Source organism: Condylostylus longicornis, unplaced genomic scaffold (assembly GCF_029603195.1).
Source record: "Condylostylus longicornis isolate FDR11 unplaced genomic scaffold, ASM2960319v2 ptg000038l, whole genome shotgun sequence".
In the NCBI taxonomy this organism is placed as follows: domain Eukaryota; kingdom Metazoa; phylum Arthropoda; class Insecta; order Diptera; family Dolichopodidae; genus Condylostylus; species Condylostylus longicornis.
Window position 1 is genome coordinate 6,282,334 of NW_026578007.1, and position 16,689 is coordinate 6,299,022.

Here is a 16,689-nt window from a genome sequence, read left to right on the forward strand (position 1 = left end):
CTGGACGGTCGTCTTTGCACTTCAATTTATTATTGGTAATTTATTTTGAAAAAATCTTTAATATGCAAAATCCAAGTCTATTATCTTATAAGTAATATGTACATGTATTAAAGGAATGACTATAGAATATAAAAAGAACATGATATTCGTATTAATTCAAATATTTTACCTTTAATAGCCTCATATACATATACGTACATGCATAAATCTTTAGACGTATACGTATAAGCACATTTATCACTCATAAAAATGCAATCTTAATTAACGCTTATAATTATAATTCTATTGAACTTAAATTTTGATTTTGTTTTTACTTTATTCTTATACACGTTTTTAAATAATTGAACCGACTAGAATTATAAATTTTTTTTAAAATGAAATTTCGAATAAATATTATAATGGTATTGTATAAATAACAATCTTACTTACATACAATATATAAATTAATTTTAAAACACATTGAAATTCCGGTATATACGAGTATGTACATAAGTATTTGCATATTTGATCCAATATATAAAGGAAGAGAGATATTAAGTCGTTTAATGTATAACAAAATTATTAGGGAGAATACTTATCTATTGATTCCTTTATCAGTTTTAAGTAATAATTTTATTCCATCTTAATGGTAAATGAGAAATTTTATATGTATTATATATGCAATAGATTTTGTCTGAGAATCAAACAGGAGAAAAGTTTACCAAATTCAAATTAGCCTCGAAAATTTAATTATAGAATTGAAAAATTCTACTCAACCTAATATAAAAATGTTTTAAGTCATTTTTAGTAATTTTTTGAAGCCTTTTTCAGGAAAAAATTAACTTAATTATTAATAAATAAATAATTACTTAAATAAAATTATTAATTTAACGGATTAATAATAATATAACAATTTAACTGCAAGAGGGAAGAAATGATGTATTTAAATGATGTATTCAATTATATTTTAATTTTTTGTTATACAAGTTAATAAAATCATACAGTCTTAATTAATACGTCGTCTCATTTAATAAACGGGAAAACGCATTTATACAAAAAATCTTTTTTAAATGTTTTTTTAAAAAAATTGTACTGTATTTAATTTAGCGCATTATCGAGGGATTACTGTACATGAATTCCAACTCATGTATATTGTGTTTAAAACTTTCTTAGAGAAATTCTTTTATTTACTAAATAGTTGCCATGTATTCTTCTGTCATATTATTTTAAATTTAACCACTTTATTGTTTTATGTCATACTTTTGACATTTATAGTACGTAGGTATTGTCTACATTTATTAATATACAAGTATGTATGTACATGTATACTATAATATTCATTCTAAAATTATTGAGCAAGAAAAAAAAAAACTTAAACTGTTGAATTTATCAATGTCGTCCACCTTTTTGTTTGATGCATTCAATCAGGTTTTTCATTCAATTAATACAAAAAAAAAAAACAAATCAATTCATTTTTTTTATCTTTTATGCTAATTTTATTAAAAAACAAAAAAACAAAATTAAAGGAAAAATCAAGTCAAGAATTGCATACATACACACACATGAGTATAAAAAAAGAATATTAATCATAGGAAAAAAAATAAATATCAGGTATTAAAATAACACAACAGTAATAATAACAAAAAAAAAAAATAATAAGAAAAATAAAAAAAAAAAAACAAAAACATGTTTTACTAGATAAAAAATTTGTTGTGCAAAATGTTGTGCAAATTTGCATTGAACAAAACAAAAAAAAAAGAAAAACAAAGAGAAATAAAAAAAAAATCAGAAAAAAAAAGCAACAACAATAACAAAATTAAAGGATAAAAGAAAAATGAAAGAAAATCTCATCAAAAATTTTAATGGAGAGAATCAAAAAAAAAAGTTTAATAACAGAATAGGGAAGCGCAGTGCCACATAGGGTATTGCATTTTAATTGACTCTATTATAGGAATAATGCATGTTTGTATATATTTTAAATAATATGTAAATTGTAGGTATTGAATGTACAAGTGTTTGTCCAGGAGTACGAATATAAAATTGAATTAAATCTGAATAGAATAATTTTGCTGTTGAATGAATTTATAAAAATAGTTTCAATATTCTGTTAGAATGGCAATACTTTAGCTATACTTAATACTGATACATAAAATATAATAGATAATTCAAAAAATTTTGGTGCAATAATTAATAAACCTTATCTATAATTAAAATTATTATCAATCCTATCATGAATTCCACTCGTACGATCCTTTGCAAACTTAGCTATCACGTAGATATTTGAACGATTCCAAATTCCTTTTGTAGATATTATGAATCAGCAATGGCAGCACCATTTTTTGGAATCTCAAAATTAATACTTTATTTTAATAGACCAATGAGAATTCATTTTCTAATTTATGGTAGCTGCATTAGAGGTAGAAGAAAACAGAGAATTTTTAACTTTAAAATTTCAATTTAATTTAATTTAAAACAAATATTCTCTTTAAATTGCTTGTTACGTGTTTTTTCTTAGACTTGTGGCAAGTATGTTTACTACAAACGTAATTTGTGATTAATTCTAAGAATATTCGAAGCTGAATTTTAGTAATTCCGAATTGACAATATGACATTCGTAATTTTCTGAATTTCAAGGCTACAAATGAGATTCATGAATGATAGGGCTGAATATTTTTAGTTTATAAATTTTCGTTCAGATAAAAGAAAGTTATATTGAATACAATGTTTAGTTAAATTGTAAATACTTCTAAATCAGAACGACTTTTTAAAATACATATAATTTATTCTATATAATAGAGAATTTCATAAATGAAATATGTATTGCAAATTAATTACTATGACGAATGCAATACTACAACAGCATAACGTATGATGAATATGCAATATATTTTTAATTATTCTATAAAATCAAAACATAGTCATATATCATTTGAAATACGCTACTCATACACTAATTCCTCTATATTACGAAAATTTACCAATATTTATGAACAAACTTTAGGGTAACAACATAAATGTTTATGAAGATTAAGATACTAGATTAAGTGGATTCTTTTTTCGATTATCAATTTATATTTTAGCTATTTTTATTAAAATAAATATTCTACTTATATGTACAGAATTGAGAAATAAAAGCTTGTTAGATAAACTATTTAAAACTATTCAATTACATTAAATATTTTATATTGCAATATAAATTCTTGTATTAAATATCAAAAGTAATACTCATATTATACTTTACATGTACTGGCATTGAAACATAGCTAATACCATCTTATTATAAACATTGCAATTTAAATTTGATTTAATTTACTATAATCACTTTCGTACCTATATACATACTTACTTCTTATTTATTTAAATAATTTAATAATATTTTTTTATTTTTCTATTTTTGCAAAAAAAAAAAAATTTATTAAAGCCCACGGCTGTAATCTAATATCCAATTTGACCAGTTTTTCAAAATATAAAATATTAAACCAAATTGTATAGACTACTACTACTAGCCTAGCTATTCAAAACATATGTAAATTGAAATATTGTTTTTTTTTTCTTCTAATTTTAATTTGATTAAAATTGCTACAAGTATGTAAAGTACGCTGTGCATATCTTATACTTATAAGATCCTTCCAATCAAGATTTTTTTATAATTTTACATTAAAATCTTAAATTACTAACATAATAAATAAAAGTATCTTATTATCCTTGTTGGAAAACAAAAAAAAAATATTGCAATAAAAATTATGAAATTTTTAAACATGAATTAAAATAGAAAATTTTGCGCAGTATGCATTCTAGAATATACTTAATAATATTCTCTAATATAAGTATCTAAGTATCGCAATCAAAAATATGCAATATATAAAAGGTAAAATGTAAATTTGATGGGATCAGTTTTATAATTCAAGATCAACTATTATCACATATACACATTTACATTTACATGTATATAGACATAATCGGGAAAACAAGTCTTAAACAAGTATAAAATCCGCCATATATTATTAAAATAAAAAAAAAATTATGCTCAACATAATTTTCATATTTTTATTAAAAATATTTTTTTTTTTGCAGTTTTCTTCTATGTTTTGTACATCTTTCCGCTTATTCATGCGGATTTAAAGTTATTAAAGTGAATCAATTTATGTTATAAAATAGTCAGTCTGTTGGGTATATGCAATAAAAATAAAAAATCAAAAAAAATCAAATAAACAACTAACAAGAACAAGTATAAAAGCAAAAAAAAACCAACCAAACAGAACAAAAAATTGTCAACATAACACGCATTTAGTCGCTTTTAGTCAACTTTACATTTCTTCAATTTATTGACATTGAGACATAATTTGCATTTTTGCATATTATAAACGCGTTGCATATTATTATTACCGACCGTATTGTGTAAACAATAGGTAGGTTATGTGATGGCAACAAATTTTGCATATCGAGTTTTCGGTGGGAACGTACTTCTCCATAGTAGGGAAGTGTAAATAAACTATTTTTAGCAACCTGTCGGTCTGTCGGTCTGTCGGTCTGTCGGTCTGTCGGTCTGTCGGTCTGTCCGTCTGTCGGTCTGTGTGTGCACGCGTGTATCTCAAGTTCGGCTGAACCGATTTTGATGAAATTTTATATGTAAGTTTGTTTCCACCATGGCACGGATCGATCAACTTTTGGTATATATCAGGCCTCGGGAACTGCACTTTTTAGCGGGCCTGTTTTACATTTTTGAACATTTTGAAAAAAATATTCAACCGATTTACTTGAAATTTTATATATAAGCTCATCTCGACCGTCCGCAAAAATTCGTATGTTTTGGAAGAAATCAGGCATCGGCAACTAGACGTTTACTACGGGCCAAATATACATTTTTGTGTATATAAAGAGAAATAATCAACCGATTTCATTGAAATTTAATATATGAACTCCTCGTATTAAAACAATGAACATATAAATTTTTTGGAAAGATCAGGGCTCGAAAACGGATTTGCGGGCCGATTTTACATTTTTCACTATTTTGAAGAAAGTATTCAACCGAATTACTTGAAATTTCATATATAAGCTTTGCTCGATCATACGCAAAAATTCCTAACTTTTGGAAGAAATCAGGCATCAGCAACTGGGCGTTTACTACGGGCCAAATATACATTTTTGTGTATATAAAGAGAAATAATCAACCGATTTTATTGAAATTTAATATATGAATTCCCCGTATTAAAACAATGAACATGTAAATTTTTTGAAAAGATCAGGGCTCGAGAACTGATTTGCGGGCCGATTTTACATTTTTCATCATATCCACAGAACAAATTGATGGAATTTCTTGAAATTTGATATTTGAGTTCTGGTTGTTACCGAAACTAACTGGCGAGCATTTCAGGGAATTCGGGTAGCACAAAGCGAAACTCTACTAAGAGCCAAATTTACATTTTTCTAAATATGTTAACTATAAGCTTACTAATGTCCTAAAAATTGGAAAGAAGTATTTAACAGACATTTTTATAATATTCTGTAACACTTTCATTTAACTAGACAATACACAATGCGGTCGGTTATGTGCTGACCACATCAGATTTTTTTTTTTATAACCGTATAGCAATATGAGTTTAATTTGTTCTCTTGATCCTATTAATTGAGCAAAAAAAAAACAAAAATGAAAAAAAATTTAAAATAACATAAAAATGTTAAAATTATGCTGACATTTAAATGATGTTGATGATGCCAATATATGTATACATATATACTCTTGACTGATAATGATGACTATGATAATCATAAAAATTGCAAAAATGATGATGATGACTATGAGATTATTATAGTGCTGTTTCTAGCCACTATTTGATGTTAATAACATATACAATATGCAATGATAATATTTAATAATTATTATTGTAGACCTATGTGCAGTGTATGCTTATATAGGAGTATTTTATGTTTCTTTTATCTATAGATATATGTATGCATAAAGACGAATATAATTTTATATAATATATATGTATATGAATAAGATCAATTTTGAATGTCAATTAAAGTTATATAAGCAATCGTAAATATAGGTAGGTTGGTATATATCGTATACATACATTAAATCATTAAAGGATAAAATAAAATACAAATGAAAAAGGGCTTGTTTTACTTATATATATAAAAATAAAACTCACAGAGTGTTTCGGGCATGATTCTGAAGTTTTAAGCTTTTATTTATATGCAGGAAAAATCTCGTACGAAAACGAGAATATCTACAACCCTTTTCCCAATAATCCATTAAATTTTTGCTGAAAATTGATTAAAAGATCATCCCTGAAATTATTTGCCACCTTACGTGAAACACTCTGTATGCAAATGTAATGTTTAATGTTTAAACAAGATTTAAATGCCTTATATAATTTATTTATAATATTTTAAGAGAAAAAAAATATTTTCGTTTTACAAAAGTATACAAGGATTTCAGTTTATTTTAATTTCTGTAGTTATTCGATGTAGCAATAACTGGGAATGCCATGTTGCAAAAAAACAAAAAGTTTAAAATTTAATTATTAACGCAAATGTCATCAATTTCATTCCGAATAATCAGAAATATTTTGTAGCAAATTCAATTTTGTAGCAAATAACGAGTTTTAGAAAGATTCTGTTAGTTTTATTAGTTCGAAAATTAGAACTGCATTATTAGCAAATAAAGAAGTTCTTACCACCTTTATTTTATTAATTTTTGTTTTAACAGTTCCACTTAACTTAAAACTTAACTAATTAAGAGATATAGACCGTTTGGTCTGAATGTCGTAATAACGTACGACATGTATTAACAATATTTTTGAGTTGTTTAATATAACAAATTTGGTCTTTAATTTGAAATCAAAATTTTTTAATTCAAAATTTAAAATTCCGGTGTGTTATACTTTAACTTGATCAATATATTATAAATGTCGTATATATATATGTAAGATAGTTTGGAAAAGCAAAGAAGAATAATGTATTTTGTAATAAAATTGGATTATAATTAAATTTCAATACGACATAAATTATAATAAAAGTGTAGAAAATTTTGTTTAAAAAATACCGAAAGTTCTCCTTTTACGACAAATTTATAACTATTTAAATAAATATTATTTTTGTAAAAGGAAAAAAAAGAAAATCTAGTCTAGATGCTGACGCATGTACAAACATTTTATGTATGTCTATAATTATAGACAATATACACCAGTAGAATTTTATACATGAAAATAATAACAATAAAAATATAAAAAAATTTAGTGAACGATTTCATAAAAAAAAAAGTTCAAAAACCAATTATTAATAGTTTGACATGTGTAGAGGCGGGTAACCTGGAAAAAAAAACTCAATTAAATTTTATGGCAACATTTTTATGAATAAAAGAGACTTCACAAAATTTTTTTTTTTGTTTATCTAGTTTTCTCTATATAGTTACATATTAAAACATAAAAATGTATGTTTTATAACATGAAATTACAATATAAGAGCAAAAAAAAGAGAGAAGAATTAAATCTAGTTTTGCTCTTTCATCTCAATAATAATAGTAAATTGCTATATAATAAAAGAATTCTTCCAAAAGGTTAAGGTACTCATATAAAATAGATTGTAGTATTAAGAACAATTTAGATTATTTTTAATAGTATCGCATGTTTCAGCATTAAATTCAAAAATGTATGAAGAAATTTTGTTAAAAAAACGATTGCATTGAAAAGTTTACGTTTTTTTTGTTAAAACTTGCATACAGTCCAAACTATTTCACGCTTCTTTTTTATATACTAGCAATCGTGTGAATATTTTGGTCATATCGGCATGCATACATATATAAAGAATATAAACAAAAAACACTGCTTTCTGTATAATCTGATAAAAATTTATTAATTAACAACATCTTAGCATCAGATTGCAACTTGCTTGCACTTACATACATATTTTTGAGTATACATGAAATTGCATCTATATTAATAGCTTTTAAATTTACTCAATTGCGTTAATTACTTCCGTTAATTAGATGGAATTCACGCTTAATTAGTTTTGATAGTATATTATTCTCTTAAACACATATTTATAATACACGTTTGTGTTGATATAATGTTAAACTGATGACAATTAATTAATATTATATTAGTGCAGATCTGAGATAATGATAAGTTCATTAACTCAAAAGTAATTAAATAATGACATTTTATTATATAAATGTCCTGGTTTCATGGCGATAGCATTAAGATATTATATAACTTATAAATTGTTGAAGAGCAACATGGTATTCATTCAATACATGATAGAATTTTTCTTTATACAGGCAGTGTATATTAATATGACAATACCTGGTATGTTTTCATTATAATAATTCAATCAACCTCTTTTGGAAATGGTTGCAAGGAGAATATGAAGTAGAGTAGAACAATTTATATGTCTTAAATAAAGTTATTGAAAATTTTGTTGTAGCTATGCTGTTTCGGTACGGTCCAAGACAGGAGGCTTTATGAGAATTATTTTAAAATTTTTAAAAATTAAATTAGAATTTTCATATTAATTTTTTATAATTAGGGTTTTCTTAAGTATTTCTAGTGTATTTTTACAAAAATTTTTACAAAATTTTGTACTCTAAGATTGTCATATTTAAATTGATCTATAGTTAATACAAAAGCAATTCTTGAAAACACAATATATAATACAGACATATAGGCCAATCCAATATATTTCTTTTAATTAGAAATTCAAAGAAAATTGTAAAAAATTGTGGTGTAACAATTTAATTTTTAAAATTTCTTAGAATCATTTATATGTATAAATACACGATATTTGTACTAAATATATCTTAAACATAGATCAAGAGTTGACTTATTTGAAATTTAAACGATTTTCACGTAAATTTTCATAAACAAGATGAAATTAACGTGATTCACTATATACAGCTGACATTTTTCTATGGAACAACAAATGTTCTTTAGAACAGATTATTATAAGTTAATTTCTTAGAAAACAATTCGAGAACAAAATTTGTAACCATACTTGGTAAATGAATATAGTTAAGAAAAATTCTGGTTATTCATTAAAATTGTAAAATGTTTTTAAATTTTAAATGGAAAGTAAATAAATTTTTGTTTGTATGTAGTAAAATTTTAATATTACGGGACAAGATTATATAAGAAAAAAACAGATAAGAAAATTAAAGTCTTTTTTTTTTTAAAAAAATTTGGGTAAATTTCTTAAAATTTGAACAAATTTTAGTAATTAGAGTTTTAAATCGAGAATTCTACTTTAAGCAAGTTAGCCATAGGTCATACACATTCATTTTTATAGGATATGAATAACATTATATATTGATAGCTCCAAATTTAATTTAATCAATAGTCATACTTTTATTTTATTAGATAAACAAAAATAAATAGCAATTATTACACAAACAAATTATTTAAACAGCAGAATACAAATCGATTTCCTTTATACTATAATTACATTTTTCAAAATATTTGAAAAATAATTTAAACTACAGCCAGCAAAAATATGAACCTATAGAGCACAGAATTTTAATAGATTACATAGCATTTATTAAACTGATTTTAAAATTTTCAAAACATTATTAAAGTATACTGATAAATTTAATTATTTTAAACCTAAATTTTGGTATGACATAAAGCAATTTGTATTGGACCATTACTAACCTTGAATTTTGAAAAAAAAAGAAAAAAATATGTTGCACATTATACAATCCGTCCCAATTATGCATCTCGTAATAATTATTATGTACATATTGTATGAGAAAAGAAAGTATATCCATGACCCATGTCACATGCTAATGAAGCATTACTAAATAATTCATGAAATATTGTTATTTACATACATACTTATAAATATTTGAAATAAAAATATGTTTAGTTGCATACATATGTATATGCACAAATTATGTGGTTCAATTTAAAATTTTATTAAAATTTAAATTTAAAATCAACACAATTTATTATTATTTTTGATAGAATTATTATACAAAAAATATATGAGTGTGCATGAAAATTTCCCTTTAAATTTTATGCAATGCTCATATCGTAATTTTGTTTTTTTTTTCTAGTTATTAAATCATTCAACATATGTCTACTTATACAAAAATAAATTTATATTTTATTTTCATAAAATTTTTTTTTGTTGTATAATAAAATGGTCGTATTCATATCATAATTGTATGAAATATTATATAAAATTTATAAAATATATATTATACAGTGAGAATCCTTTGAGAGACTCAACGAAAATTGTAATTTTTAATTAAAAATTAACTTAATATTATGATTTACTTAATTTTGGACTCAAACAGATATCTAATTTTTAGTTTTGCAATTGTTTGATTGCTAATTTGATTGCTTATTTGGTTTATAATTAAGCGCACATACACGCAACTGTATGAGCGCATGAAAGCAAGCAACAGTTTGTAATTTTTTGCAGTTTGTAACGCACTCGATTTAAATTGACGCAATAGTTCAGTTGCTTGCGACCAACTTCAACTACTGTACAACATCAAGCAGTAATTGCAAAACTAGAAATTGCATGTCATTTTGAGACTTTAATTATTGATTTTGATTCAGTTCATTGTCGTTACATATAATGTGAAGGATATTCAATAGAAGATGAATTTGCAATGGAACCTTTGAATTTCTGTGAAATTTGTATAATTTGCATTATAAAATAAATTTTTTATGATTTTAATTTTATTTATTTCTGTAGCGCTACAACCTAATAAATCGAATTCAAAATTAAATATTAAATAATAATTTCATAAAAACAATGGTGACCAACGGACTTGACCAGTTACTGCATTAGTTTTTTAACACAAGGGTCTCGGGTTCAAAGCCCAGTTAGGTCACTATAAAATTTATATTTAATATTATATAGCTTTTTACATATTACACTATATATACATATTATACATACTAATTGCCACATTTCAATAATATCCAATATTAAAAATGCCAGCAAAATAAAATAGTAAATTATCATTAACCTTAAATATTTAATATAAAAAAAACTACGGTAGGCTCGTCACCTACCTAGTAAACTCTATGACGTAAGAAACTGGTTTTCATGGTTCTCTATAACATCGTACACCAGTCCTATGCTCCTCCAAGGAGCGAAGTAGGAATAAAAAAAAATTTTCATAAAATTACATACAAAATTTGAAAAATCGCTTAAAATGTAGGCTCACTGTCATAAATGTAAAAATTTTTTTACAATTTAACCCTTTCATTTACTTTATTTTGTTATATTTTTTATTATCATTTCGACAATTGCACTTGAAAATTACGAAAAATCATAAGAATAAAATTAAAAAAGAAAATAAATTTGTGCTGATATTAATGTAGACTTATGTTTATACACTGAAAAAAAAAATTTCTGTTGTTTTTTAGAAAATTACAATAACGATAATCTTCAATAATCAATAGTCCCTGAAACAATAATCTTATTATTTTTGGATTTTTTGTGCAGAGAATTAGAAAATTTTTGAACATGCTGTTTTCAATTGTTTTTATTTGCTATACAATTTTAATTTAAATTTTAATTTTTTGAATTTTATTTTAAATTCGAGAATATTTTTTTCCAGTGTCCAGTTATGGAGACGCAACATAAATTTTATAAGTGAAATATACATAAGTACATATAAGTATGTATTTTATAACAAATTGCTTTAACTGTATATGCATGGAAATTATACTTGACAAGATGATATTTAAATGAAATTTTAGTATGCAAAATACAAAAAAAAAAAAAAATTCAACACATTTATGAGCGATGAATTTGAAATGTAAAATTATAAAATATTCCTGACCGTTATTCATATTTTATTATATATAAATGTTATACAGTATGTACATACATTCATATATGTATAAATTTGCTTCATATACTTAAAGCAATTGACATAATAAAGTGTAACATGTGTCCAACCCAGTTTTATTTTAATATTTTTATTTTGTGCATAAAAAACAAAATTATAAAAAAGAAATTACAAGTATATTTCAATTTTTTATTTTAAGTTTTTAAAGTATAATTTTTGTTATATAAATTAACATCAATGTCATCATCATTACTCTCTATCTAGAGAACGTTCATTATTATCATTATTACTTTAATATAATCATTATTACTTACTCATAATCTAAGAGTAATAATTATAATAAAATGCAGTTGTATTTTGGTTTCATAATTTTCCTTTTATAAATTTTTGCAGTGCAATGTGCACAATTTTAGCAATAATTTAATAACTTCATTGCAGCCCAACAGTAATTAAATTATTAATAATTATTATTATTATTGCTGTTGTCATTGTTAATATTATTATAATTATTATTACTGTTATTTTAAGAATCGCTATGTTATATAAAGCCATTAGCTTTCAATTGCCGGTATTAACATCATTACGTTAATGTGTGATGAGGACCACATCTTATGTGGTTATTGTTTTTCCAATTTAATGTTTAGGAAATAATGTTGGATCTAATTGAACATGATCATATCAGTAAAATAACATAATTTATCTTCTATTCCTTGTAATACTATAATACGAGTTGCAGCTGGTACGTTAAAGTGAATATTTTTTTATAATTAAAGAGTAGCATTTCGAAGAACCTTAAGGCTTGGTTGTAAGAAATATTGTCATTTGAATAGTACAACTGTAATTGTATTAACACAATTATGGTTATTTTAACATCACCGTGATATTGATATAATAATAAAATGTAGTTATGCAAACTACTCGATCGTATAACAATTATGAGATCGGCAATTATTTTAATTGAGAGTAGTTTAAATAGATGCTTTTATTATGAAAAATTTAAAGTTCTTCAGATTCCTGTTATACTTTCGAAAATGTGTGATGTTTTAAAACAAACTTTTAGAGTATTTTTCTTAACTTTTATATTTGCTTAAAAATCTTATGCAGCTTTCGCACTCAAACTAAACTGCGTATATCGTATAAATTGTTTTATACATCTAATTTTATTAGTTTGTATATTAAACGGCGTATTCCGTGCAAATATTTTTTCATTAATTGCAATACAAAAAAAAAATTAAATTCAATTGTTTAAATTTTTTCTGTAATCGATTTCCCATTAAAACTTGAATTGTATAGCTATTAATTTTTGATTGGGTAAAATTGCAATACAGAAAAGCAATTTTAAGCCGCAGCATTCAAATCACCATAAATATAAAAAAAACCTCTTCTATGTGCATTGTATATCAAGTCCAATAATTTAATCAAATTTAAAATAATCATGTACGAGTACATAAAATTTAAGTAAAAACATTTTATACAATAATATAAAAATAAAATTATTATAACAGTTTATTATCATTGCAATCATGCATTATCATAATGATCAACCCAACCATATCAATTGAGTATAAGTACTCTCAGTTCATTTTAAGTATAATGAATTCATATATTCTTAAATACTCGTGTATGCAATTTATTTTGAAATAATATTGAGAAATGAAATTATTTTGTTATACATATTAAAAATATGCTTTCCAAATTATGATATTGTAAGTGTATGAACACACACATATAGAAATTTCAGAGAAAGGGTTACAACAAAATTATTTTTATATATTGTTTTTATTAATTGCATCATAATAGCTGCGCGTGTACAATACAAACATACTATATAAATATGAAATATGATTGTAAATAGGAAGAATCATATACAATAAAAATTTAATAATATAATAATAGTAGGGTTAATTTAAGTCCAGGGGCATATGCATATTGTACAAACATAATAAATACATGCATAATAAATCAAATATGTTGCAATTCATTTTTATTAAAATATTCGAATAAAAAAAAAATTTAGTTCAAACTGATTTTTATCATTTTGGAAAACAACAATAAGCGATTTTAATTGAATCAAGAATACAAAACGCACTTATTATTTAAAACTTAACAAGAATACTATTTTTTTTAAGTTTAAAATTAAATTAATAATATATTTAATTATAAAAAATAATCAATTCAAATAAAACTATTTCTAGTATTCAGAATCTAGGTATATTGTATACAAATTATATCTTGTATCTTAATTCGGACAGATCACTTTAAGAATAAACTAAGTTAAGGATAGTAAACTTTTATACGATTGAAAGAGTAAAGAAATGAATTGAATTAAACCTGAAATTATAAGAAATTCCGGAATTATAACTCTTATGGAACATACTCGTATTTGTGAATACTGAGACTCACAAAAATATATTATGCAGGATAGTTCTCAAAATTAAGTAGAAAATTAAGTATGCTTGTACTATGCTTTTACTCAAATCAAACCAAATAAACAAGGAAATTTTCGAAAATTTAGTTTTATCCCAATATTTTACTTTCCAGAATTCATTTTGCCTTCAGCTTTCCTTCTTAAAATTTTCATTGACTTAAAATTTTCTTTCAAACCTAGTTCTATAATTCTTGATTCGATACCTACTTCTAAACAACAATTTTAGCCATTTTCGATTTGACCAACAATTTGAAGCGGTATTTTAACTTGTTTAATGAGAATCGTAAAATATTTCGTTCATTAACTCAATTTAGTTTATCCACTAATAATCTTAATATAACAGTTTTATAAGAAGATTATCTAACTTTCATATAGGACTTCAAGATCATTAAATAATTAAAAATTATCATTTTATTAATAGAATTTAAATTTTATTGTTTATTTTTTTTTGTGCACAGTGACCATTTTGCCTTTTTTATGATAATTTCATAAAAGTTATACTGTTTTTAAATCTACCATTTATAAATCGCAGAATCTCTATTTTATTACTAAAATATTAAAATTCTATTTTAAAAATTTAAAATTAACTATAAAATGTTATTTTGTGAGATTAAAATTTATTTTATGTTATGTATAGCTATTTGAATTTTAATATACCAAAATATTTTCTCAACAAAGCAATTAAATTAAACTAAAATTTATAATAAAAAAAAAAAACAAATTTATTTTTAGTAAAACTTCTGCTATTTTTAGATCAATTTTGTGTTATATAAAAAATTATATGGGTATAACTTGTAATTAATTAAATTATTATCTTAATTATAATACTGATAAAATTTTTTATTACTCTCCCGATAAGATATAGGAGAAAAATATAAATAAAGATGGGCTCAGGTTGCCAAAAGAATTTTGATTTTGTGTTCAAATTTATTAGTTCAAATTAAAATTAATATTTTTGTTGAATAATTTTGGATAGCTACAAAAGCAAAAATTTTTTAAAATAGTTAATTTAAAACTACATGAATGTACATATTAATTCAATAAATCTGATCTTGTTGTGAAAAAACTCATTAGTAGTGAGTACATTACATTAGTAAGCAAGGTTTTATATGATAAATTTAACCGAAAAATATTAATGGTTAATTTTTGTCTTAATTTAATATTATTAAATATCAAAGCACAAATTAGATTAAAAAAATGTTAAAATACCAAAACTTTAAACAAAATTTTAACGCGATGGTTGTACATGAGAATTGTAATTATCTATATTCTATAGTTAATATATTTAGCGGCATACAATGCAAAGTTTTAGATTAAAAATTGCAAGTTTTTATTCTTAAATATTTTTTCATATTCTAACAATGTTCAATTTATTAAAATCTAATAAACCAATCGTAAGTATACTATAAATTGAATTCTGTATAACAACAACAGTTCTGCTGCAATTTCAGTGTCATGTTTGATTTTTAATACAATAAATGAATAAAATAGATTCTATCGAGAAAGTTACGCAATAATGTAAATTTTGCTTTTGTTTTCTTTCCAAAATATATTTATTTTTTGATTAGATTTTATGGTATTTTTTTTAATGTAGATAGCAAAAAAAAAATCAGAGAAAAAAAATTTATAATATGCCCAATTCTTTTTTAACTTTTCAAATAATCCAAAATTTGCTAATAAAATTAGTATTTAATTGAAGTGAAAGGTGAACAAGTAAAATAAGTACAACAAGTAAGTATATTAAGCTTACCTTTTAATATTAATTAATTTATAAGTTGATTACTTTGTTATTTTTAAGCTGATTTAAGCCCCGCAATGAAATGTTGAAAAAATTATTGGTTTTTAATAAATCGGTCTTGTTTTTTTATTGCAATTTTTTTTGTATTAATCTGAAAAGAAAAAAAATACAAAAATTATAAGTATATATTGCATTATATTTGTATATATTTGGAAAATAAATTTAAATTATAAAATTTATTGATAATAGATTTATGAAAATAAATCGAATACTTCACTCTGTACTTAAAATGATAATTATTGATAACATTGTAAAAGTTATTCAATTCCTTCTTATTATAAGTAATACTCGTAATTACTTAAAGTATAATTCAATTATAAAGTTGAATTTTAATAAATTTTACTAAATCTAATGAGCAAGTTAAAATTTAGACATAAATCAATAAAAAATTCTTAACTCAAAATTTCGTAACTGTAATTATAAGTGTTCTTTATGAAGTTCTCACCATCAATCGTCATATTTCCAAATTATTGTCGTACCTATGTATACAATATCAAATACATGCTCACATATACAATGAAAACACTTAACTTTTCCCAGTATCTATTAAAAGTGTATGTAAAATGCTAAATTAATTAAGAAGCGGGGATTTAAATTTGGGTATTTTTTCCGTTGGGTATAATCAATTAAAAGCCTCAATTTACTCTTGTTCTCGGTTCAATATAGAATTAA

At 23.4% G+C, this 16,689-nt stretch overlaps 1 long non-coding RNA gene across 2 annotated transcripts in view; it reads right to left on the reverse strand.

Moving 5' to 3' along the window:
* LOC129609149 (uncharacterized) overlaps positions 1-16,109 on the reverse strand; it is an 82,782-nt gene extending 66,673 nt beyond the window's left edge. For both annotated transcript variants that reach the window (XR_008696932.1, XR_008696933.1), the window contains exon 1: positions 15,970-16,109. This is a non-coding gene — a long non-coding RNA (uncharacterized LOC129609149). The remainder of the gene's footprint in view (positions 1-15,969) is intronic.
* Between the last annotated feature and the right edge of the window lie 580 nt (positions 16,110-16,689).